At 37.7% G+C, this 25,670-nt stretch overlaps 1 protein-coding gene across 7 annotated transcripts in view; it reads left to right on the forward strand.

Annotated features, from left to right (window-relative positions):
- The window catches only part of LOC129727774 (potassium voltage-gated channel protein Shaw-like), a 263,098-nt gene that overhangs the window by 71,029 nt on the left and 166,399 nt on the right, over nt 1–25,670 (forward strand). Inside the window, exon 2 of one of the 7 annotated variants that reach the window (XM_055685929.1) lies at nt 8,122–8,200. The exons of the other annotated variants lie outside the window; for them this stretch is intronic. The gene's annotated coding sequence lies outside the window, so the exon portion shown is untranslated. The remainder of the gene's footprint in view (nt 1–8,121; nt 8,201–25,670) is intronic. 7 annotated transcript variants of the gene reach the window in all.

Genomic DNA, 25,670 nt, shown 5'->3' on the forward strand with positions numbered 1-25,670 from the left:
AATATCAGCAACATGTCAATTTTGCCCCAATTCCCCTACAATACCAATATTATATTATATAAGATTTATCTCGACGTAGGATTCACTTAATTAAAATACGTTTAATGTAATATCAAGAGTGTAAGAGATACTCAAAGTTACAATAACAATTTGTCTTCACATGATGCTCCCCTTTTTGCGGAGTGGGGGTCGCATTTAACTTTATCGAAGATGCGATGATTCAGTCTCATAGCTGAAGCAAGATTTTCATGTTATGACCGATCCTGGTCGAAAATGCGAACCTAGCAATAATTTGCACAATCTGAGGTTCTTTAAATTAGGGGTAAGTGGGAAAAAAGCGCTTCAAAATCTAATCAGCTTGCTTAAGCTTAAGCAACAACGATCGTACATTTCGTAGTTGCTTCTCTGTGATGGTTCCAAGCTAGCGAAGATGCACAAAAAACACCATCAAATGGCCAAATTGTGGCTAATTTACCATTTTCAATGTACAACAATTCAGTAGCTTCCGCTTTGTAAAGATCGATAACGGCGCCGGCTACGTCCGTACGGTCAATTTGAGAATGAAAGAAGGAAATGTTACAATTTTTGTTCCCAGGGGTCGAGGTTACTTTGTTAGCGTGGTCAGTGACGGATTCTTTTACTGTTACCCTTACCTCAACACGTTTATATATAGAGCACTGCTTTACCGAGCCTCGTTAGTAATTCTGATCAAGTATCGGCTACCTGGAGAGGTATTGCATTCGATTCTGTGTGACTTTATTTCTTCTGGAATTTAGCGTGACGCAAGAGTCAGCTAGGGGGATGGGAGGGAGCCTGAGAATAAACCGATGCGTGAAAGTCCCTCTTATTCTACTAAGACTCGAACTCCCGACTGCGATTGGTCAGGACATTGTAACCCTTAAAAAAACCCAACAAAATTTAATATTCAAAATTGGTAGAATGACAATATTGCTATAATTTTTAGTAAAATATATAATTTTTACTAAAAATTTGTATACTTATCTTACCATATAAATAATTTAAAATGCTGGTTTCACAAGAGTATAGATTACTTATGTTAACCAACTTACGGCATCGAGGTTTAAGGCATAAGTAAAGTCTCAGACTACTCCATAAGAATTTTCGCTAGTGTGGAACATTCGATAATTTCCTCGACCATAGAAGCCACATGCAGGAAAGGTATCTTATCTTCCTATTTGCAAAAGTGTAAAAATTTTTCCAATGCTTTTTAAACTTAATTGATTATTTTCCCTCATAAGCCTAGAGCTTATTTTCTTCAACCTAATAGTAACTACGTTAACAACAACAAACCCTGGGAGTTTCAACCCTATCAGAGAACCTTGATACAAGACCTATTCACGGTCGTCGTAGGCTGGTTTATAAACTCTCACCAATTTTCTATATGTTTTGTATTGATCTCCAACGAACTCTTTGAGCTGAGACAATTAGTCTTAAAATCAGTTTTGAAAAACTATGTTCCCGACTCAATTGTGGGTGCAATTAAAATTGTTTTGAATAGAACTCAATAAACAATATATCCTCATAGAATGAAAAATAGCGTTCCTGGTTGCAGTTTTTTTTTCTAAATCGTCACAGAAAAACATAATTAGAGAAGAATTGCAATTAAAGAACTTCCATGACGACCAAATTCAAAACCGAATTAGTTAATTCCTTTTTTACTCTCTAACTTGCAATAGACTTATTTGCGCTAGCTCGACCAGATGTTAGAAATACCCTCTCAAAATTCAATAAAACATTTAAGGTGTCCAACTAAACTAAGCAGCTTTATATACTTTTTATTCAAAAAATAAATTCAAAAAGAGGGCTAAAACGCGGAAACGCGTTTTCATCAATCGATATATATAAACTATGACGAGAGATAGAGAAAAGTTGTCAATGGATGACCACTAGAGAATTATCTTAACTTTTATTTGAAAATATTGACAAAAATTTTTATTTTTTATTTTTAAATATTGACAACAGTTCTATAGGAACGAAAAATTTTTTTTTTCCAAAAATCGGTCATCCAAAACATATTTAAAATTTAATTTTTTAGATAGACAAATCAGTTACCCAAAACTTTCTGAACAAATCAAAGTGCGCCCCTTAAGCCGAGCACTGCCACAATACGAGCAGAGGCACGGAAAAATTATTCTATTGTATGACAACGCTCGGCCTTATACTGCCGAAGTAGGTAATACTTACATATAAACGCTCAAATGGGAAGTTCTATCTCATCCGTCATATTCCCTAGATATTGCACCGTCCAATTATTTCTGGTTCCGTTCGATGACAAATGACTTGATTCGTGGATACTTCTATAACAAAAAACAGCGAGAACGTAGATGCGCACCTATTAAAAAGCAAAGCCTTGGAGCTACATTCCGATTTGGAACACGACCTTCTGTTCATTATACAGAGGCTTCGCAGCCAACTGTTAAGTGTACAGGACAATTGCGGGGCTAGCGCTACGATCCTATTGACACTAACAGTCTCTCCCGAGCCGAGACTCGAATCTACGACGATTGGCTTGTTAGGCCAGTATTCTACCTCGAGACCAACTGGGAGGGTTAATGCACACCTATTACGACAAAAGGACTGAAAGTAACAAAAAAGACTCAATTCAATAACAAGCTTAAAACCACAGATCAAATATTTTCAGATTAGATATATGAGTTCCCCCGAGTAAATAAAACTGTGAAGGTTCCAGCTTAATATTTGTCATTGAAAAATATCTAGTCATTAGCAATAATTAAAAATTAAAATCCAATCATCATACTAACACAAAGCAGTAAAAATGAAACCCATCAGAATGATGAAATGAAACAATTTGCTCAAATGGTCGATTTGGTTTTAATCAACGCAATAGGCAATAAAATTGGTACATGGTAATTGTTCCTGAAAAAATTAATTTATTTGTTCGTTATAAAGTCAAAGCTTGAATATGATTAAAACACGTTTAATTCACTGAAGCGTCACTTGAGTGAAATAATATTAAACAGCACGACAAAACATTTTTGCACCATGTTGTTCTGGTGGGAAATTGTTTCTATTTCACCAACTTTCCTCCACTGCCTGTCCTATTCTCACTTTCTTTCCTGGTGTTAATTAAAATTAAATCATTATTTCATTTACAATTGAAAACCAACCGATCACGCTTTAATATCATAAACCTGACATCATTTACCCTATTCAGTTAACCCCCTGTCAGCTTAACAAATCAACCAATCAACATTTGTGCAGACAATTAAGTTAGTGTTTCACTACCGCCACAATCACCCACAAATCATGCAAGGGTTCACGCGATTACGCAATGAGGACCACACTCGCGATTACAATCGGAAAACCAACCGAAAACGATTCACACTCTCGGGTCCGGGGCCAAGATCTGTTTGTCTGTCACATCATACAGGCCAAATTAAATTTCGGCTTCGTTATCGATATCAAACCAGTCACTCCCTCTCTCCCCCTGCAACAAGCCACGCAGCTCTGTTGATTGACGTTTAAAATGATGATGCTGCATTGGTTGGGGTTCACAATTCATTAGCATCGGCGCGATTGTTTGCGTGGGTGTGTTGATCAATCGAAACCGAGCGGCAGAATGAAATTATCGGACCAAAGTTGGGGCGGGGGCGAGGGCGTGGGTTGTCATCATCCCTGCCGTAGGTCGTTTTTCAAGCCGTCCACTATTGTTTGTTGATTAGCATGAATTTTACCTTCGTCACAGCCCCAGGATTTAATGATGATGGTGATGATGCCGGATTGAACCCCTTCTTGGTAACGTGCAGAGAAGAGTGTGAAATATTACTCTTACCACACAGATCGAAACACCCGTTGATGTGTGTTCTATAATTAAAAGCAGCTTCCCTCGTCAGTAGTCACCGCCAAGCTACTGTAATATAGTTACGGGGAGATTTATTTTTGTTTTCCTTCCGTCTTGCTAGTAATAATCTCTTCGGTAAACAAGCGTAATTAACATCTCATCACAAGTCCGCAAATATGGGATCGGCCGAGCGCGGATGGTCGGTCATAGCGTGGATGGAAGTTTCTGCAGGAAGCTACCGAACGGATGGACAGGAGAATGTTTATAGGTTTGCTTAGGAAAACAGTGCAATGGAAACTCATACTGCCGGTGTGGCTTTGTGGGAGTGCGACTTTGTATATGTACGTACCTACACAAAAGAGCCGACCGTAGTTTCTTTCCGGAATCGGAAACGCTATATTTTCCCCGCAGCAAACGAACCGAAACGAATAACGGTTAGCGTGTTTATGTCGGTACTGCTGCTTAGGGTTGCTCGGGATGGCTAGAATTAGTCAACCCTGTCATGATTGGCTTTCCAGGCGGTGGCGAATTAGGTCACTTTCTACTGTGGCGGGACGGGGGTTTGCTAATTTTACTAACATATAGAGTAAAAACAAATCGAATTTCACGGGATGATTTGCCATTTTGGGCGTATAGAACTGTTCATATAGTTAGACCTACAACGTAGCGGATGGAGTTGAATCGAGGAAACGAAATATCCCAAAGCGAAGCACGGAAAATGAACAGCGATTTTCCCTTTTCGTTCCGACATCAAAAGCAGTATCCAATTTGCGAGCGTGAAACAAACTGAGAAACTGTATACGTCATTACATTAAGTCAATATACAGATTAGTTTCCGGCCGATGTTCGACTAATTTACTTCCATCACGAAAATATTACTAGAACCAATCGATTTTTGTGCCCCTCTCGGAAGCATGTTGATGCATACAGGCAACAATATTTTTCTCGGGCTCTGGGGAAGCATTCTCGTTACAAATTTATACTCATCGAGCAGCGAGGGTCACCCAATAAATAATAGAAAGCTTCGGATCTGAACAACGAAACTCCATCAGACGAAATTATGATTGCTGATTGATCGAACGGAATCGAAATCGAATGGCATGGAAGCTGTCATCAGCCGGTGCTGGAAAGCTAAAGGCACATCCAGCGTGGATCCGACAAAAAAAGGAAGGTACACTAAGATGACTGCTGTAGAAGGAAAATGATTTTGATTCTCAAACAGTTTTGTAATGTTAAGACTGGAATTTACTTTAGCAATGTAGGTTTGATTTTTCTAACGCAATAGCTTTAATGATTAGTACTGCAGTTATAATCACAAAGTATAATATGATCTTTTTTCTAAAGTATGAAGAGACTAAAATAAAAATAAATTCTGCGACCTGAACGACAAACCCAATTATGAACACATACCACTGTCAACGTTCAAATTAGTCAAGGCTTTGTTGAAAACAATGAGAGGGGAAGGGGGGAGGTGACCAGAGTTCTTAGCAGAAGTGCGAATCTTAGCTGAAGACATTATACTTCGAAGACCGAATTTCATACAGTTGTGATTTTCAATTTTCATATAACTCATAGCTGAACCAATTCATTAAACCATCTGAAATTCTACGCACAGTTTACTTTCGTGCAGTTAGGCAAAAAGAGGCTTGTCGTTTCTGCTCAGAGAATCACTAAGAAAATATGAGGAGCATGCAAAACAGCACAGTGTTGGAATTCCAGATTCCAGAGAGATAAAAACTGCTGTGAGCTTTCTCACACGAAAGGAAATTACGCTCAACTACCTATACAACAGAGCTCACTGCAGTGCTTCTACTGTTTGTACGTCAAGCATATATCAAATTAGGGGAGCATTAAATAGCAAAGTAGATTGCGTTGCTTGCTAGAAGGTTATATCTGAAAACACAACCGCATTATTGACGTAGGACAACGAGGAGCTATTATTCAATAACACACAACTCAATGTGCAAGAGGGTAGAAAACTAAAATTACCACGTCCTTGGACGATACTTACAAAAGTTCAATATTTTTGCCGCTTTAATAGTCAACGCAAGTCTTTTTTCAACAGGTACAGGAATATTGACGACACTTTCGGCAGTCACGAACATACTTCGCACGCATGTGCTTCGACATTTCAAAATAAATATTTACATTCTACAGCACATAAAACCAGACTTCCTGAAATCTCGCTCGCACAAAGAAGAGACAGTGTGCTTTGCGCTACAAGTCTCGTTTCTCATTCAGTCGCTTCGTGCTGTGTGCAGCGTGCGAGCGAGAAAACTCACCATTCGTACGAGCCATGTCTCGTCGCATGGGAATTTTTATTGCGACGTACACGAAGATATCTCGTCTCTCAACTTAACGAGTGCGGTGCATGAGCGTCGTGTACTTGAGACAGCTTGCGTGCAAATTCTCGTGAGCTCGTCTCGCGAGCTTGCCTCGCATGTTGCTTTGCGCTTATGGTGCGAGAAGGAAATTGATTTTGCGCAGAAGGAAACAGGCAGGGGATTTTATGTTTTTTTCAGTTTGAGTTTGCGATGTTACAATGATTCTCTTAGCGTCAACTCTCACTCTCATTTTTGAAGTAGAATACATCTCTCAGGTAGTTCGGCTACATAGGGATGTGAAATGAAAATCTAAAACCGAAAAAAGTGAAAAATATGTCCAATTTCAAATGCTAATAAATCGGTTAGTTTTCGATGGATTTCCTTCGTTCTTGCAGCAATAGATTGGAAAATCTTCTAAGATTCTTCCCAAATGAAGATAATTGTGATGTTATTATTCAAACTATTGCACTATTGAAAATAGTCAAGCCTTGTCAAAACGGATTGGTCGTTATATGATTGCTTTCCAAGCACGGTTGACAGAATCATATACCTTGCAATTTAAAACATGCTATTTGGCCTATATAAGAGCCTGTTTCAGCCGAAGCTGCTAATAATAGTTCTAGACAGTGACAACAGCAGTCGTCCTCCCTTAACAGCAGCAGTAGCAGTGCAGTGGATATCGGCCAAAACTGTGGCATAGCAATGGATAGCGCACTGGTTGCAGCGGATTTAGCATCGATAGCAGCTGGGCCAGCTGATGCAGGAACAGCTGATACCAATGGCAGCGTATAGCGGTTACAACTGTAGCACGGCTACGGAAAGCGTAGCAGTTGCAGCAGGTATCAGCATCGATAGCAGCTGATGCAGTGAGGCACTTTAGTGAAATGCAGTCTCTGTGCGATAGAGGACACTAGTAAATGCATTCAATGAAAAGTTGACTCATTTTGACAACACATGAGCCGTCTAGTTTAGAATGTTAAATAAGCTTTTCACTCAGGATGAAATAAAAACCTGATGATTGAAGAGTTAATGTTTTCTCTTGAGTTCATTTACATTTTTAAATTTGTAAAAGTTATAAATTTTACTTTATCTCCGTGTCTCAGAACGTGCTGAATTATCTTTTCCTTCAGTCATAAGCAAGACATCCGAAAAAATTTCATCATCTCAAAATTTAAAAACTGTCAAGTCCCAACCATGACAAGCAACTTAGCGCAAAATTCGATTAATCTGATTAGTCAACGTTTATTAACTAGTAAAAACGATTGACACGCAAGCAGCCGTTTTTTTTTCTTGTAAAAGTATTCTACTTCAACCTTGCGGTCGAGGCTTTGCACGCAACCCTCCTGTGATTTTTTCTTGCTATCTTTTTCGATCATTCGGGTATGGCTGTACTGAGATTGAACCAGCAGAAATATCAAGTTCATTTTGACAGCATGATGTTATGAGGATAGCAAACATAAAATCAATGATTTTTCTTCAATTGATATGTATGATATTGATATATGGCCGGCGTGCGATCAGACCGAACTAAGCGCCGTTTTCTCAGATTGAGTTATTGACACCCAGTGGATATGAGAAGTAATAATCTATCTATTATGAAGTAACGAATCGTTTGAGCATTTGATAACGATATTATAGCAAAAATTCTCTGTAACAGCTTGTACACAGCAATTGCGGCGCTAAATGTTTTTCAACGCTTGGTTCGGTTTGGCCGACTAGAAGCATTGTCGATAAACAACTATTACTTCGTTTTGTAACTGAGCGTATTTTAGTTTGGTACATTTTGAATCTGTATTATCATTTATTTTTATTCTTAGTAGAGAATATGCTTCTTCATAACTCCAATTGTAATAAAGAGAATTCTATTAATATTTTTCAAATGATCTCATATCTGAAAAATAATATTGCATTTTTATTTGTTTTTTGACAGCATGACTTTATTAATTTGATTCTGGAATATTGTGCTTGTTGTAGGTTAAACTGAAGACAGCGTTAGTTCGCGGCAAAAAATGAATCGCGGGTGGCAAAACAGGAAACTTCTAAATATGTATGGGTATGTATATTTATATACAGATTCTGTTTAATTTTGGCACGGTTCAACTTTGAAACTGTTCAATTTCGGTTCGGAACGGTTTTGCTTCTCCTAGTTTTCATTCATATTTTTTTTTAACGAAGAGAATGGCCGGAGTTAATCGACTGGTTTCGTATATATGGCCGGAATATGTTTCAGTAACATGGTAACGATGATTGAAGCAGTGCTTAGAAGTGCTTAAAATCCTACCATGCCTCTCATTGAAAAATGTAAAAATGCGGACCTGTTCCGGTTGTGTTCCGAATACTCGGGGTTGTTGTGCCAGACCATCAAGCGACACCTATAACCACTGGTTTGAAATTATAAACTTAGTTCATTGGTGGCCATATCTTGAATTGGGATCGTCACGGACCGCAAAGCAGATCAAATTTAAAAAATACTGATAGCAACAAACTTCAAGCTGGCACTGACATAATCACGCTACTAAAATGATTTTTGATATTCCAAAAATCACCTTGATTTGCATTGCAGTGATATTTCCCAGTGAACTCTGTATATTCACGACGATTGACAATGAGAACCCGAAAATGGCAACAAAAGAGACAAGATATTGAATCACTTGTCGGATCTCCACGCTTACTGTGATGGTTACTGGCTATTCATGAGAGAAAGAAACGAGTGCGATGATATTTTCTCCCTCGTCATAGTCAGCATGTTGCTTGGATTGATCGCAGCTCTGGTTATAGCAGCATACATCAAAACACCGTTAGAATTATCAATGATATAACCCAGTTCATTTATTTATCAATTCAAAATTCTATGATTAATTCATCCGACTTTTGTTAACATGAATTAAGAACGTTTTGTTACTATACTTATTATGCTAACGGTACGAAAATGCACCGGATGCAGAGTGTTACGTTGGTTAACAGAAGTGTTCCTTTCGTTGGTTTAGATGTCATTGACTATATTATGATAGAACTCTGTTTTGTAGCTCTAAGGATAAAAAATGTGGTTTGAAATTACAACATAAGTTTTTCGGGAGTTAAACATAGTAAAACCATTGAAATTGTTTATATTTTCTAGTACATGTTGATGTTGGATAGAATTTTAGAATTGGGTACACTAAAGTCGCTTTTTATGCGGGGGATACATGCCGCGTAAAAAACCGCGTAAATTCCGGAATCCGCGTAAAAAGACCCGCGTAAATTCTGTAATCCGAGTGAAGAGGAACCGAAATCCGCAAAAAAAAAATACCGCTTAATGTCCGGAATCCACGTGAAAAACCGCGTAAAAGCGACCTTAGTGTATAGATATTGCAAATCAGGTTCTGAAGGTTCGTGATAATCTGATCGTAGTAATATAGTTTTGTGAATTCTTCAAGGGTCTGACGGCATATATCGTATGTAGGTACGGTAGGCAGCCTATACACCAGAGAGACGCAGAGACACTCACCGTTAAGGCAACTGTCAACATCAAAACGGATAACGGCAATGAAAAATTATACAGCTCGCCCGTTTTGATGTTGACAGTTTCCTCAACGGTGAGTGCTTTGTCATTTCTCTAATATACAGTTTCACTAAGGTACAGTACGGGCGTCTCGCTCAGTTCGTAAAGCGATAAGACAACGTGTGGTGCGCCGCAGTCTCTTACCGAAGAAAAAAAAGAAAAGAAACCTCTCGTCGTTTCAGCGCGTGTACAGGATGTCTGTGTACACGAGAAAGTCTCACGACCTGTAGCGCACGAGCTGTATCAAGTATGTACAGTACGGGCGTCTCGCTCAGTTCGCAGTGCGATGAAACATCGCCTTGCGCATCGCAATCCAAACCGAAAGAGAAGCGAAAGAGCAAGCTGCTAATTGCATGTGACGTGTCTCGTCTCGTAGCACATACATGGAAATTCTACGAGCGAGAGAAAGATTTCTCTCGTCGCTTGAAAAAAAAAGCGCGTGCACGGGAAGTCTGCATAAAACTGAACCAAATACAACAAGGTATACAGCCCTAGGGTTGTATGAAACGGTGACGTGGGACTAAACACTGTAATTAGGGGATTTTTTGTTACAAAATATACAGAGTCTGCAGACAGAATCAATGTGTTTATTTTCAGCCTCCCCTGGAAATCAATTTTTGGAATATATTCAACAACACTCGAAGAAATTTCATTTATATATGGTGATATTATGCCTTTAGTATTTTTTTTGTGCAAAAAAATATGTATTAAACAAGGCACAAGCATATCGTGCTTGTTGAAGAAGCACCAAGAATTTCTCATAATGCGTCAAAGTCAGAATTATCTCTATATCCTCAAAAACCAAATCCAATAATGCTTACGTTATCATAATGAATGGTTTTGTCTTATTTAACTTTAATCAAATCTATAGTATGGATATTACTTTCAAAATAATATGGAAGCCCTTACAAAGGTTCACCAATTGGAAAACATAAGAAAATATTTTAAACAAAATTCCTAACAAGTTCCAGCAAAAAATCGTAGAAATCCACAATTACATTTTTATTTTTTGCTTGACAATTTTTTCATTTGCCTGCAACTACATTCGCTGTATTACGAAGACAGGAAATAAACGTTTATTATGGTAAAGCTTAGAATAATAGTATATCATTTAACAATTTTGAAATATAAAAAGAGATTCTGTACGAATCTTACTAAAAACTAAAAAATCACAAGCATTCGCAGGTTCTTACTCTTCTATAAATGTATATATTTAGGAATTTACTCTTTCGATACTATCCGGTCACGATTATTTAGTGAATATCGAAGATAAAATTAAAAAAATATCCGTTGCAAAAATTTACAATTCTTGTTGAGTAATTCATGGCAATCATATTTATGAAATAAACTTTCAATCGCCATCAACAGCAGCATTGTAGTTTTTCCTCAATTGCATACGAATAGAAATGTACGAACAAAAGTGTACCACTGCCATACGAATAGTACTGCTGCAGTACGAATAGAAGAGTACCAATGCAATCATAGACGACGAGAGACCTGCTGCTTTCTGCTCCACTGGTACTGTTGCTTTTACTGGCATGTTTTCTTTCAAGACATCAGTTTTTGTTAGGTTCTACAGTACCTAACACGCAGGTTTAGGAATTGTTCAAGGATGGGTATTGTTTCAAACTTTTAGGAAAACTTTTACCTTCGAGACATCATATTAGTCTAAGCTCATGGGAGCAAAATTAAATTGACCTATTGGGACGGGGAGACTCTGTCAATTTTTATTTCGAAATTGATACAGGAAATATCACAGGGAACGGATGGTGTCCATTCACGTCGTCTGTGCTAGGAATGCTCGCATGTAATTGGTTCATTATTCGCGTAAATTTGTTATTGAAATTATTATCAATTTTACCGCTTAGCAATGAAATTAGAGTGATAATTAACACATTACAAAATTGTCATACATTTTATCAATCCAACAACATATTGGTTATTGTTATCCATCATGTGGTTATGCTGTTATTAGCGTTTGAAATCTGACGCAACATTTGCCCGTTTCATTTCCAATTTTACAGAATGCATCCCGGTATAGTAAACAAAGACGTGTCCCACGTCAAAAAAAAATTAAAAAGAAAATTTACAACGCTGATTTTGCCATAATTTCTATTTATATTTATTAAGGTAAACCCATTCATTATCCAATTGTAGATTTGTTTGACCTGGTAAGGACAGTGTTTGCATTGCAATTACCTCCAATCATTAAACGAAATTCGTATTCCGTTTCGGTTAGTAGTTAATGAGCTATGTTTCTTTCACAGCAGCTACCATTCACTTTTTCTATTCTGCAGTCGGATTGCTATTGCTTTCTGCTCCTTTCCATCCTCTGCTCTTGCTGGTACTTCTGCTTCAGAAGCCAGATTGGAAATGAACGCGCGCCGCGTGTCTGTGCTGCTTTTATGCATTAAAAGAGTCCTGAGACTATGTTCCCCCACCAACATTGCAAGTGAGAAAAGAAAAAGTGGCGTCAGATTCCAATTCATCAATCTTCCGAAAGATGATGCATGTAAAGCGTATACAACTTTACAACTTTTTCCAGTTCTGTCATTCTCGCTTCTGCGTTTACGAAGCTGGTCGTTTCATTCTCCAAGGCAATGAAAACGACCAGCTTCGCAACGGCCACCAGCATTTAAATTCAATTTTTTTAGGTAATGAAAACGACCAGCTTTATAAACGCAGAAGCGAAAATGACGGAACTTAAAAAGGTGGAAAAATTTGAGACCTGCTGTTGGTGTTTCTGTTGATCTTACAACACTGAATGTAGGCGCTGCTCGTTGCTTTTAAAGTGAAATAGTATCTAAACTAAAAGAGATAGATGCTTGGTGATAGATAGATGTGGTCTGGTCCACGTGTGAAGAGAATTCACCAAAACTTTTAAAAAATTTTATTGTCATAAATCCTCCCCACATAGGAGACTGCCGAGATCAGAATAAGAAGAACTGAAACATAGGTATTTGACCCTCATGATCTTCCTTAGCTCCCATCCGCTACCCGGAAGCACGCGCCATTGGACTGTCAAAGCTGGAACAACTTTGTGGCTCTATCTTGTATTTGGTTCTGAAAAGCTATAAGGACCCAAGATTGAAGCTTGACCACCAAGCCCAGGGAAGTTTGAGACTGTTCGAAGTTTGTATCAAAACGGTATAAAACGTTTAACCAGATGCGAGAGTAATCTCAAAATGTACCCTTACGGAACGACGCAGTCCCACGTCAAAAAGTTGTAGCAATTGTTGAACTTTTCAGTGATCTGTTTGTCTTAAATTTACCATTAAACCTTCTACAAACAGTACGTTGTTTAAGAGAGGAATGATAAAGCTTTATTTTGAAATAGAAAAAAGGGCGGCCATCTTGGATTTTATCTGAAAATCGTGTTTCTGAGCAAGTTCACAACCAGCGCCTTTGAATTTGACACCACCATTGCAAAGCTAAGAAAAAATGCTGCAAGATACATTCATAAAGTCAGGTGAAAAATGAGTTTACCTTGCCATTCAGGTCACTTTTCGAAATCGAGTTAATAACGCATGATGCGCGGTCAAAATTGAACACTATTTTCAATTATTTAGATACAGAAATATGCTTTTTGAAAGACCTCGGTTTCAGTTAGAATTGTTCATGAACCTTTGTTAACATTCCATTTATTAAAACTATAAAAATTTGTGCTAAAACATCGCAAAAAAATGATACGCCAAATTCTTCCATCTCGTTTTTATGATGATGGAGTATGAATTTCCGATTGCTGGATTACTAAACTATTTTGGAAACGCGACACAAACCATCCCTCGAAAGGATAGGATAAGAGAGTTTTTCAGTTAACTCGGATATTTGTGTACGGTCTTCAGAGCATCTCATGTGTACTGGAAAGGTAATTCACTATGTATCCATGGTGGGAATGCTACTTGGTCAGTACCACCGTAGGACGAAAGGTAAAAAGATTTGAATGGTCAGTGGTCCTATGTGCATTAAGGGGTTATATACCTTTTTCCTCGACAAAAAATTGGAAAGTCTGTAATTTTTTAAGCTTTATGCAACAATAAAAGTAATAATTTTTTGATAGTTCAGTAATTAAATTTTTAACAACCGCTTTTACCCGTTAACATTCAAGTTCATTAAGCAGACAATATGTGCAGTAGGGAAAGCGACAAATAAGCGAACTGAAAATATGATACAGATTTGGAAAAATATACCGCATCCCGACGGTACTTGAACCCCCAATCTTCCTGTCTCCGGTATGGTGTTTTGAACAATTAAACTACGGAGGACGGTGGTGCTGTTCCACAATCTATATGCGTATCACATTTCACTGGCGACTTATTCACACAGTGCAAACGGGAATGTTTTTTTCCGAAAAAAAACAGGTTTTGAGCGTTAAAAATTGCATTTAAAATTTTTTTGCAGCAAAATTGAACTTTATGTATAAATACGATCGTTCAACGCCCGGTAAATTTAATAAGGAACATTAAAAAAAAGATGGAGAAAATCGGATCAGTAGTTTTACCGCAGTCATGAACACGGCAAAGTTATTGTTTGAGAAACACCATTCCGAGATAAATGCGTATTAAGTTTCAAGTTTAGCTTATGCGACGGTGATGAGGCGCGCTTCCAATCTCTCTAACTTTCTGCCTATTGCTCAGATCATTATAAAAATGTGGAAACATGTTCTCAAGAAGTTGCAGTTTAAGATAATGCAATAATTTATTTTTTGATTTTGATTCAGCGCAAATTTTCTCTCTCTCTCCCTCTTTTCGCTATCACTCCCTCTCGCTCTTCTCCCTCTCCCATCCTCTCTCTTTCACTCTTTCTTCTCTCTCCCTTTCTCTTTATCTCTCCCTCTTCTCTCTTTTATCTCCCCCCTGCTCTAACTCTCTTCTCTCTCTCTCTCTATTTATCTATCTATCTTTCTCTATCTCTCTCTATCTCTCTCTATATATCTTTCACTATTTCTCTCTATATCTCTCTCTTTTTCTTTCTTCTCTATATTCCTCTCTCTCTTCTCTCTCTCCCTTTCCCTATCTTTCTCTCTATTCCTCTTCCTCTCTCTCACCCGCTCTCTCTCACTCTATCTCTCACTCTCTCTCTCTCTTTCTCCTTCTATCTGTCTTTCTCTATCCCTCTCGCTCTCTCTCGCTCTCTCTCTCTTCTCTTCCTCTCTATCTCCCTCTCTATTTCTCTCTCTATCTCTCTTTCCCTCTCTCTCTATCTCTATCTATCTCTCTCTATCTTTATCTATATCTCTATCTCTCTCTCTCTATCTCTCTCTATCCCTCTATCTATCTCTATCTCTATCGCTCTATCTCTCTCTATCTCTATCTATCCTTCTATCTATCTCTCTATCTATCTCTATCTCTATCGCTCTATCCCCCTCTATCTCTCTCTATTTCTCCATCTCTCTTTCTATCTCTCTCCATTTCTTTTTCGTTCTTCTCTCTCCCTCACTCTCTATTCTCTCTTCCTCTCTCTCGCTCTCTCTCTCTCTTCCCTCTCTCTTCCCTCTCTCTCTCTCTCTCTTTCGCGTGCTCTTCTCTTTCTCTAGTTTTTTTTCTCCCTCTTGCTCTATTTTCTCTCTCTTGCTTTTTCTCTTTCCCTCTCTCGCTTTCTTTATCTCTTTTTCTCTCTCCCTATCTATCTCTTTCTATCTTTCTCATCTCAACTACAACCATTGCCTGTTGTATTCTTTTTCTATTTTCAAGGGAATCAATTCCCTAAAAATAGCAATGCCGTTTCGATGAAAAAAGATTCAGCTTGTCCATTCAAGAAATATACGAAGTGCAAATCGAACATAACGCTTTTGCAGCCTTTCAATCATGTCATTCAAGTAGTTTGAAATGGCACCCACACTACAGCAGTACACCAAGACCATTAGTTTTGTTGACACGAGCTAAAAAAGTCATTCAATTCTATAAGTAGCCTTTCTAGGAATGATAGCATTGAAACGAAACGAAACGACGGTACATTTATTGATGGTTTTATGACACCAGAGTCATTCCATGCTACCGATACCGATTTCCGATTTCACTGAAACTTTTCATCACAGTTGTTTCATTTTGATAAAGAGGTCATTTTATGATATCAGTTCTTCATGTAGACTCACGACTCCTGTTCCAAAAGGGCCTATCTAGAATGGTGACTGATGGATAAAAATTTCTATATCAGAAAAATGGCGTGTCTGATTGAAATGCAAAGTTGTAGGTAATAAAATTGCGGCTCTAGAGAAAATATATAAACTATAAAGAAATATTTTCTGTGCCAAATTTTCCAAATTGTCACAAAATATTAAATATCACAAAGTTTATTAACGAAACCAGTCTCTGCTCAACCTCTCAGTTCGCGGATCACTAAATCTAGAAAAATCTAGAAAAAAAAACACTCAAAAAAGTTCAGTCATGTCAAAATACTCAAACGTTCACAACTTATTTGTTTTTTATTTTACCATCACTAAATTTTGACAGATATTAGTAAATATTTTCCTCTTTGATGTGTAAACAAATTTTTGAAAAAGGTATTTTTTGAGACACCATTTCAATCAAACAAGCCGTTTTTCTGATATGGAAATGTGTATCCATTGGTCAGCATTTTGGATAGGGCCTTTTGGGACAGCAGTCGCGAGTCTACATGAAAGACTGATATCATAAAATAACCTCTTTCAAGAAGGAACATCTGTGAAGAGTTTCAGCGAAATCGGAAATGATATGCCAAAAAAAATTTTTTTTTGCCTATTTTGAATGCCTCACCAATACTCGAAAATATTAAATAAATATAAATTCTTGCAGTTTTTGACAGTTGGATAATTTTTCATCGACCACAAAAATCTCTAAGCTTAGAACAACTTACATCATTGAAAAACAATACGAAGAGAAGTGGTCCAAGGTTACTCTCTTGGGGAAGGATCCAAGTTTTTCGCTAAGATTTCTGTCATAACCAGGCTTTCGGAGAAACTCAATTTTGAGATTTTGCCGAGTAGAATGCGATGTTAAATTTTGTCAAATGTAGCTTTCTAGTTCGTATACATAGTATTTACCGGTTCTCCATTTTTATTTTGAAAGACATAATCCGAGTCGAAACAAAGTAAGTTAGTTGTCACAGAACGACCAGGATATACACCATGTTTATCAGTAGAAAATCTGCTTTTTGTGTGAAACAGCAAGTAGTTAATTAAAAAGAAAAAAAATCGAATAGTTGATAACATCTTGTCTATTTCCTTTCTATAAATACCGAAGAAGAATGCGACCTTATCCGCACCAGTTCAATATTACACGCCCAATAACACGCTTTCCTTATGGTTGGTCTTAATATTTAGCAGTCAACGCTAAATTACTTGATCAAATTGTTATTAAAATTATTTGAACGATTTCAATAAAACTATTCGAGGTGGGTCAAAATGTGCCATGAAAAGACAAACAAAATGCTTGCAGTGCAACCAATATCATTTAATTTTATGTTACCGTATATCTAACAATGTTTTTTTAGCTTTGTTATATTTCAAGTCTAGATAACGTTGAAACTGAAAATATGTTTCACCATGAAATTCGACGCGCACGTAGAACTTTGTATTACAAGCATCGAAAGGTTGATCTAATGTTGTTTCTTATTTTTCGATGTTTATTCGAAACGCCATAATCACTATTTTTTTATTGTTCCTAATATAAATCAGCGCCCTTCTGCAATTTTTTTATTTTGAAGTTTAATGCTCGCGTCAACGATGTTTTGATTAGTTAGCAATTACAACTTGAAAATAACCTGTTTTGAACGTTTTCTTACCGTACTGGTACTCGAGATGTACCCGACTGTCACTCTTTTACTTAGGCATAAATTCTTATCAATAACATGATCCTACAGAACTACGCGATATACATTTACAGATAACCAACTGCTGTAAGCCAAACTCGAAATATTGACCCTTTTACCAAAAACTATAATATAAAGTAACCTTACTGGGTACAACCGTAGAGTACCGTTGTTTAAACTAGTGACTACGCGGTCCCCATTAGTTTAGTTCTCATCGCACGGTAATTAATTTATTTCTATATCCGCATATATTTTTTACTAAGAACTACCTAATAAATGTGAAAACTGGCAAAATCATGCATCCAGCTTTCAGAATTGAATAAAAATGCATATATTCATTTACTAGGGCAACAATGGAATGTCTGGGTGAAATTTGGTTTAATAGTAGCGCTCAAAGTATTCGACTGCAGTTAGTGCAAGATGGTTTCAACTGGTTTCACAATCACACATTTCGCAAAAAATAGTTTGTTCGATGAAAAATAACATCTTGGGAAGCCCTCAGTCTGCAAACGGTTCTGAGTTTTTACAAATTTCAATTTAATTGCTTGTCGTTCCGAAGAAACAATTCTCAAAACATTCAATATAACATTTGGGTGTTGACGCCAATCAAAATCTCCCCCGGAAAGGAGGCAAACAGTTAATGCTATTGACCGGCAACAAACTGCTCGCTCATGGGACACTGTAATTAAGCACAGTGCAGCTGCAAATACGGCACCGGAACTTGTCGTCCGGCTTCACAGTACACTCTGTTGGGATTCATTTTCCAAATAAACGATTCTGTTTATTTATTTTTGCCCCAAAAGCAAACCTTGGTCATACCGTTTAGTTTGCATGCGGCAGGCGGTCGAGCAGTTTTGCAAATTCTGTACGGAAAACGGAAACTTGTTTGTATGCAAAGCAGTTACACACTAGCGGACACGGTACAATGATTTTAATCTGGAGTTTAAATTTGACGAATCAAGCTACACTCGGACAGTTCGTTTATTTCATGCTGTACTTTATATTTATGGTTGCTTTCTATTCGAAAATAATCAACGATAAAGTCAGTTAAATTGAACAACACAATCGAAATGTTTTTTTTTTCCTCGCGCGCCAAATTTCAATCATCTTGTATCGCGCTCGAATTATGCCGTGAAATAAACGAATCACGGTGCAAAAATCCCACTGTAGGGCTCCCCACTTCGAAATCACATTCAACGCGTCACCAGATAAGCTGAAAAATGTTATTAGTTCCATGCAGCACCCATCAAGTTTCGTTTCCATCAGTTTCCATTTCGACCGTCCGTTCTGGCTCTGTGTCGGCCATAAACACAATGTAGACCGCGGCCAACAGAATTGTAGTGTTCCGCTCTGGCGGTGCAGAATGCCCGAAATGGTGAATTCAATCTTCTCCCGAATGCAGAAACTATTTCTCATCGTTTGTCAAATATTTTTCGTTCACTCCCGCTGTCGGCGCAGTTTATACCAATGTTCGTGTACATCCGTGGAACCAGCTGTGCGGGTTTCATGTTGGAGGATTATTATTCATCTAGCTATGTGCATCTGTGCCGGGTAGCTGACTGTGGGTGGTACCGTTTCGGAATAGGAACATCGCATCCATCTGGGGATGCTCGGTTACAGCTAATAAAGTCAAGCTTTTAGCGAATGCGGCTGTTAACTGAATTCCGCCGGATGGAACGCGGACCGCTGTCGATGCGTTTCGAATGAGAGTGCTCCTGCCAAGGCTAATGGATGAACGCAACAGCATCAAAGTAGCATCAAATAGAGAAAAAGTCCGCTGATGGCACGATTGGGTACGATGCAATAATTCAGCCGTTCCTAATAGATTGTTTCGGGCCCGGGAAGCTTTTCGGTGGTCGATATTTGATGTACTCGGTAATTTTATCAAGAGCTTGCGTGACAGATGATGGGATGTCATTCATATGGTAACTTGTTCATACGTGAAAGTGGATTGTGGCAATGAAAATCCGGATGTATGATGACCTGAGAACTGATTCCCATGTATTGACGACCCTCAGTTAACCATGCGACTCCATTCAATGGTGGTTCTTGACCATTCAATGAGGCCGCGTGGTCAATTGTAAACAGTGAACATCAAACGATGATAAAGAATTCTATTCGAACAAAGCGAGTGCAAGAGACAATAAATGGACGCAACAACGTTGCTAGCCATAAATGAATGTAGTATAGAAAAAAACAGCACCTCTCGCAATGCAAAAGGAATTACCTTACATGAAATATGCCATGGAAGAAAAATCCAACATGACACTCTATCTGTTTGTCAGAAATGACGCCACTTTGTTCCGGATTACAGCCACATGCTGAGATTTCCGGTCCGACACGGGAGACGAAGGAAACAAAAGCTCAGCACAGGAAGAGTATGAATAACACCTGTCAACTATCCGGCGCTCGGATGCAGGGTCCAGTGCTTAGTTCGCTAGCCAGTGCTCAACTTTTTCAATTTGCCAACTTTACACCCACTTCGGGTCCGGACGGAATTGCACTGCACCGGGACGGTGGTAATTTATGGGAAATTGAAACTCATTCTGGCGATCGAGGTATTCCCGTGAGATATCACCGGCGTTGCCGCCATGAATCTGGCGATTGTCGGTCGGTGCTCCGGCAGTGAAGCGTACGATGACAAACACGAAGACGGCAAATGTAGCCACTCAGCATCAGCTGGCAATTCAGTACCGGACGGATGATGAATGATTCATGACTTCGACCGGCTCCCGAGTGCGCCGCTTTGGTGGCATGAGAATCCGTTTAATTTCCAACTCGAGCGGCTAATTGTTTGCCTGTTTTATGTGAATTGAATTAACACCTGGAGGGCATTGGATGGGAATATAAAATGTGAGAAATTAGATGGTTTTTTTGTACTTTCTTTGTTGTTTCAACAGCCACCCTAAGTTCCACTAGAACTGCTGTATTAACTGTTGTCATAGTAACTCAGCCGCTCAGCCGTATAAACCTCTCGTAAGAAGGTCCCTTACCAAGCATAATATGTTAGGACCAGTTTTATCTGAGGAAACCTCAAAACCCGAACATTTCCTAATTGCGTTTCGCCTCATAAAATCAATCATCACAACCAGACGAATGGTTTTATATCGATACACGTATAAATACACAATTAGAGCTAGATCACACGTTCGCACTACTCGGTGTTAATGGCGGTTACTTCTTAAAATAGATCCGTCGGACCATCGACGAATAAATAAACTGGCCACTGTCCGATTGATTGATGAAAATATGGCGTTGCGGTAATTAAGAGTTGTGGAAAACCGACACTCGAATCGTGCGTCCCTGAAGTGTGTAAAACGGAAGTTATTTGTTCAAAAATGTTGCTAGCGGTTTTAGTCTGTACATTCGAACTGAGACGCAAATGTGAGCTCAATAGCAACTGTAAAAATTCTATGGTTTCAAGGCCTACAGCATTTTAGGGAAATTTTGGCTTGAATAAGTTAGATTCTACAACAGCAGTGGCAGCCACCGATCGGCTAACTTTATAGCTCCGGGAAAGTCATCACCCTTAAAAACGGAACAAGTCGAAAAAGTGGGAACAGACACTCATAAAAGTGGAGAGCCGTAAACCTATTACGACCATAAAAATGATTTATAGAACCTTAAGGCAGGATGAAATAGCAGTTGCGGTATCGCACGGCTAGTTCAAGTAGTCGAATTGCAGGAAATTAGTTTCGTACTTTAATTATTCCGTACGTTTTATGTTCTGCTAATTAATATCTTTCTAGACAACAGTTTTTGCGAAAGGCTCAACGTGGTTTGGTTGAAGGTGTTACAAAAATAGCCTGAAAATTAGGTGAAATTCTGTTGTTTTTGCTTGAACTGAATTATAAATGAAATGATTTGAATATTATATTATTTTAAAGTGTTCCTTGTTTCATGTTCAAAGCTTGTCGGGTTTATCCTCGTATCGGCTAGATATTCTATGTCAATTTTTCTCTCAGTTTTAATCATATTATAATAAAACCCTTTTTTATTCATACTATGATAAAACCTTTTTAACTCTTGTCCTTGACCTTTCAATTTTTGGCAGAAACTCTATTTTTAATTTTGAACGTTTGCATATTGTTATAACTTTAATTATGAAGCTTGTTAGAAATATCTTCCAATATTCGGCACTTGAATTATGAGTTTAGGATTTCAATGTTCGTGTTTCTAACATGGAAGTATAGAACTTATAATTCAAATATTGATTTTGATTTGATTTTAACGAATTGTTTTCAACTGATATTTTCGCTCTCAGATGTTCTTCAAACTTCTATCTCTCGATTTTTTATTTTTACCTCATGTGTTTCTAATTTTATCGCTAAAATTTTGATCTTTTTGATTGGCAACATGAGTTGCGAACATCGAATTTCAACTTGCAACTCCACCGCTGTCTTCTAATTTTCGACATTCAGCTTTGAATTCAAGCATAAAATCCAACTTCTCAACTTTAGGATTCAAGAGTTGAGTTTTTTGATTCTTAATATTCAACATCCGGGTTGTCAATTAATTTCGATTCCAAATATTGATTTTGTAAACATTACTTTACGATTCTCAGTTTCGTATAAAGTCTTTTCGCCATGGTCCCACGAATTGTCGTTTTTTGTTGCCCTAATCCCTTTGCGGTAACCGATTTTGTTCTCGAATCGCGACTTTAAACTTTGAGCTGCCCTGATTACTGGCATCATTTCTTCACTACTTTGTATATTTTTTGTTTCATACCATTCCAATGACATTCTATCCTTTCTGGTCATTTTTGTGCCACGTTTTATAAATTTTGTGTTATTTAAATATTTCTTTGTGTTCTGTTTAGGACATCATTTGCAGCATTTTAAGCATTGAAAATTAAACTTTATGGGATCTTCAAAACTTTGTGTCATATTTGTGCCACTTTCGTGTCATTTTGTCGAGGAGATCCAACTATTTCTACTTCAAATAAAAGCTCTATCATACCACTTTAAAACGATGTGCTGGTTGTAGGGGGTTCAATGACAAATTCAAAAGAAATAAATTAATAAAACGATCAAGAATTGCTCAAAATTATTTTTTTCTGAAACTTGTTAAACCGCTTTGTGCCTAAGGATCCATCAATATGAACTAAGCAAAGCGGTTTTCTTATTTTTTCACCACTTTAAATCATTTAGACACAAAACTATCCTTTTTTAAAAACCTCATGTTACAAGTGGGACGGTTTCAGCGAGAATTGCTCATGAGTGACAACCCTCTTAATTTAATATCAGTTGTTTTGACTTGGATGTAGGATGTTAAGGTATTTTTCCGTCATTTAGGATCCTGTATTTGAAAGCAAACCGAGATCTTCACACAGGGTTGAGTACCAAATAAGTGGGAGTTAAAGAAGCGAATTTGTCTTCATATAAAGGGTTTGGCGAATGTAACCCCCTTATAAATTACGATGATGTGGCAGCTCTCAAGAAAAAATTATGTGTAATTAAATTCGGTCTAAAATTTGGGAATTTGCAAATGACATAAGGCACCATATTCTGAGTTTAACCATTGGAATTACTGCAATTTTTAGGCTATCCCAATCTATCTGTAAATTATAACAAACTAGTTCAACCATAGATTAGGGCGTTGCTCAGTAGAGAAAGTTCCAAAAGCTTTAATCAATTAATATAGGGGAAGTGCTCCATTATTCATCTTATTAAGCCGATATTCACGAAGAATGCACGGATCAAACACCAAATTTCCACGGAATCATTGAACAAATAAACAAAATACGCTTGTGTGCTCTTATGGAATCGTTCAGCATTGTATATTTAGTAAACTTAGCTAGCTTTATCCTGAACTTTGTAAAACGAAAAAAATTTTTCACAACGCTTCCATATCCATCTCAAAACTTGAATCACTGCTCAATTATTCATCTCACGACGCCCCCATATTCATCAGATTGTTAATCATGAATGAAACCGTCGTCCGTCGTTGTAGGTTACCTAGATATCCGCTGCAGTTGTTTACTAGCAAAACTGGTAACCTAGGTAACCACCACAGTGCTGTAGATTTATGTCAATTATGTCGGAATAATTAAATATTTTCAGTATAATTTTTTCGTATTAACAGTAACTGATTTGGCAACTCTTGATTTTCTTCAGCGCAGTAAAAACAGATGAGAATACATACAGTTGAAATTTATGAATTGTAGAAATTCATCTCATATATTTCACCTAATTCAAGCTTGTTTTAGGAAATTTGAGGTGAACATTCCAAAGATTAAAGTATTTTTTGTGTAGTGAGTGATTTTGTTTAGTGATTAAAATGAAAACTGGTCCGTTAGTGATGAAAATACTACAAGGTATACCGCCCTAGGGTTGTATGAAATGGTAATGGTGACGAGGGACTAAACACTGAAATTAGGGAATTTTTTGTTCCAAAATATCAAATATATTAAATACCAATATAGTTCACTTACGTGAAATTATGAAGACAAATTGAAAATGACAGAAGCGTTAGTCACCTTTTCGACCGCTAAGTGCGCCACTTCTGATTTTGTTCTACACGACATGCGAAATATAGTAACTTTTGACAATAATATTACCCTAATGGGTACACTGAAAAAAATTCACATTTTATTGTGAAGTGGACTCGGCCGAATATTTTATAATAATAAAGTTCGCCTATGCATAAGGCAATCCATGGGTGGTGTTCCACGGTTTGTACGTTTGTCGACCTCCGACAATATTTTGAGTTGTAAAATGGCGACTTCCGGTGACTGGGAAACTGCCGAAAATGACCAAATACCACCTAATATGGGTGTTTTTTTAACCAGAATGACGCTCAGAGGCCAGAAATTGTCTCGAAATGCCAGTTTGAAATCCAAGATTGCGACTTCCGGTTTTTGAAAAATCAGACAAAATTTTGAATTGTAAGATGGCGACTTCCAGTGATTGGAAAAAAGAGGAAAATGACCAAATACCACCAATATGGATGTTTCTTTAACTAGAATGACGCTCAGAGGCCAGAAATTGTCTCTGAATACCATTTTGAAATCCAAGATGGCGACTTCCGGTTTCTGAGAAACAGCGAGATATGACCAAATACCATCCAATATGGGTATTTCCGAAATCGTGATGATGCACTGAAACCACAAATCGACCTCAGACAACATTTTGAGTAGTAAAATGGCGACTTTTGGTGACTGGAAAACTGCCGAAAATGACCCAAAAACAACCAAATATGGGTGTTTCTTTAACCAGAATGATGCTCAGAGGCCAGAAATTGTCTCCAAATGCCATTTTGAAATCCAATATGGCGACTTCCGGTTCCTAAACAACAGTGGCAAAGACCAAATAACACTCATTATGGGTATTTCCGGGATTGTTATGATGCACTGAAGCTACAAATCGACCTCAGATAACATTATGAATTGTAAAATGACGACTTCCGGTGAATGGGAATTTGCCGAAAATAACCAAATAACACCCAATATGGGTATTTCTTCAACCGGCCGATTTCCATCCAATATGAGATGTTTCGATACCAAAATGATACACAGGAGCTAGAATCGACCACAGACAACATTTTGAATTCTAAGATGGTGACTTCCGGTTTCTGTAGAACAGCCGAAAATGGCTAAATGACACCTATTATTGGTGTTTCTTAAACCAGAATGACGCTCAGGGGCCAGAAATTGTCTCCAAAAAAAAAATAGCCTAAAGGGACCAAATACCACCCAATATGAGTGTTTCTTTAACCAGAATGATGCATGGAGCTAAAAATTGACCTCAGACACCATTTTGAATTGTAAAATGGCAACTTCTGGGAAACAGCCGAATACTACTGCATATGAATATTTCCGTAATCGAAATAATGTATAGAAGCCAGACATTGACCCTGGACACCATATTGAATTCGAAGATGACCACTTTCAGTTTCTGGAAAACAACGAAAATAACTGAATACCACCCAATATGAGTGATTTCGGAATAGAGGTGATGTACTAAAGGCAAAAGTCGAGGATGTTGTCATTCCGATAAAACCAATAATTTCAAACGATAAAAACAAATCGCAAGAAATCAATTAATTTGGAATGTTGAAAATTATTGAATTAAACACAAAAATAGGCGGGACGAAGTTTGCCGGGTCAGCTAGTAAATACATAAATATGCTGGGTAAAGCAAAGCTGCAAGTGATGAATACGAAGATTAGAACTCGAGAGCAAAAAATTCGGAGG

Source organism: Wyeomyia smithii, chromosome 3 (assembly GCF_029784165.1).
Source record: "Wyeomyia smithii strain HCP4-BCI-WySm-NY-G18 chromosome 3, ASM2978416v1, whole genome shotgun sequence".
Lineage (NCBI taxonomy): Eukaryota > Metazoa > Arthropoda > Insecta > Diptera > Culicidae > Wyeomyia > Wyeomyia smithii.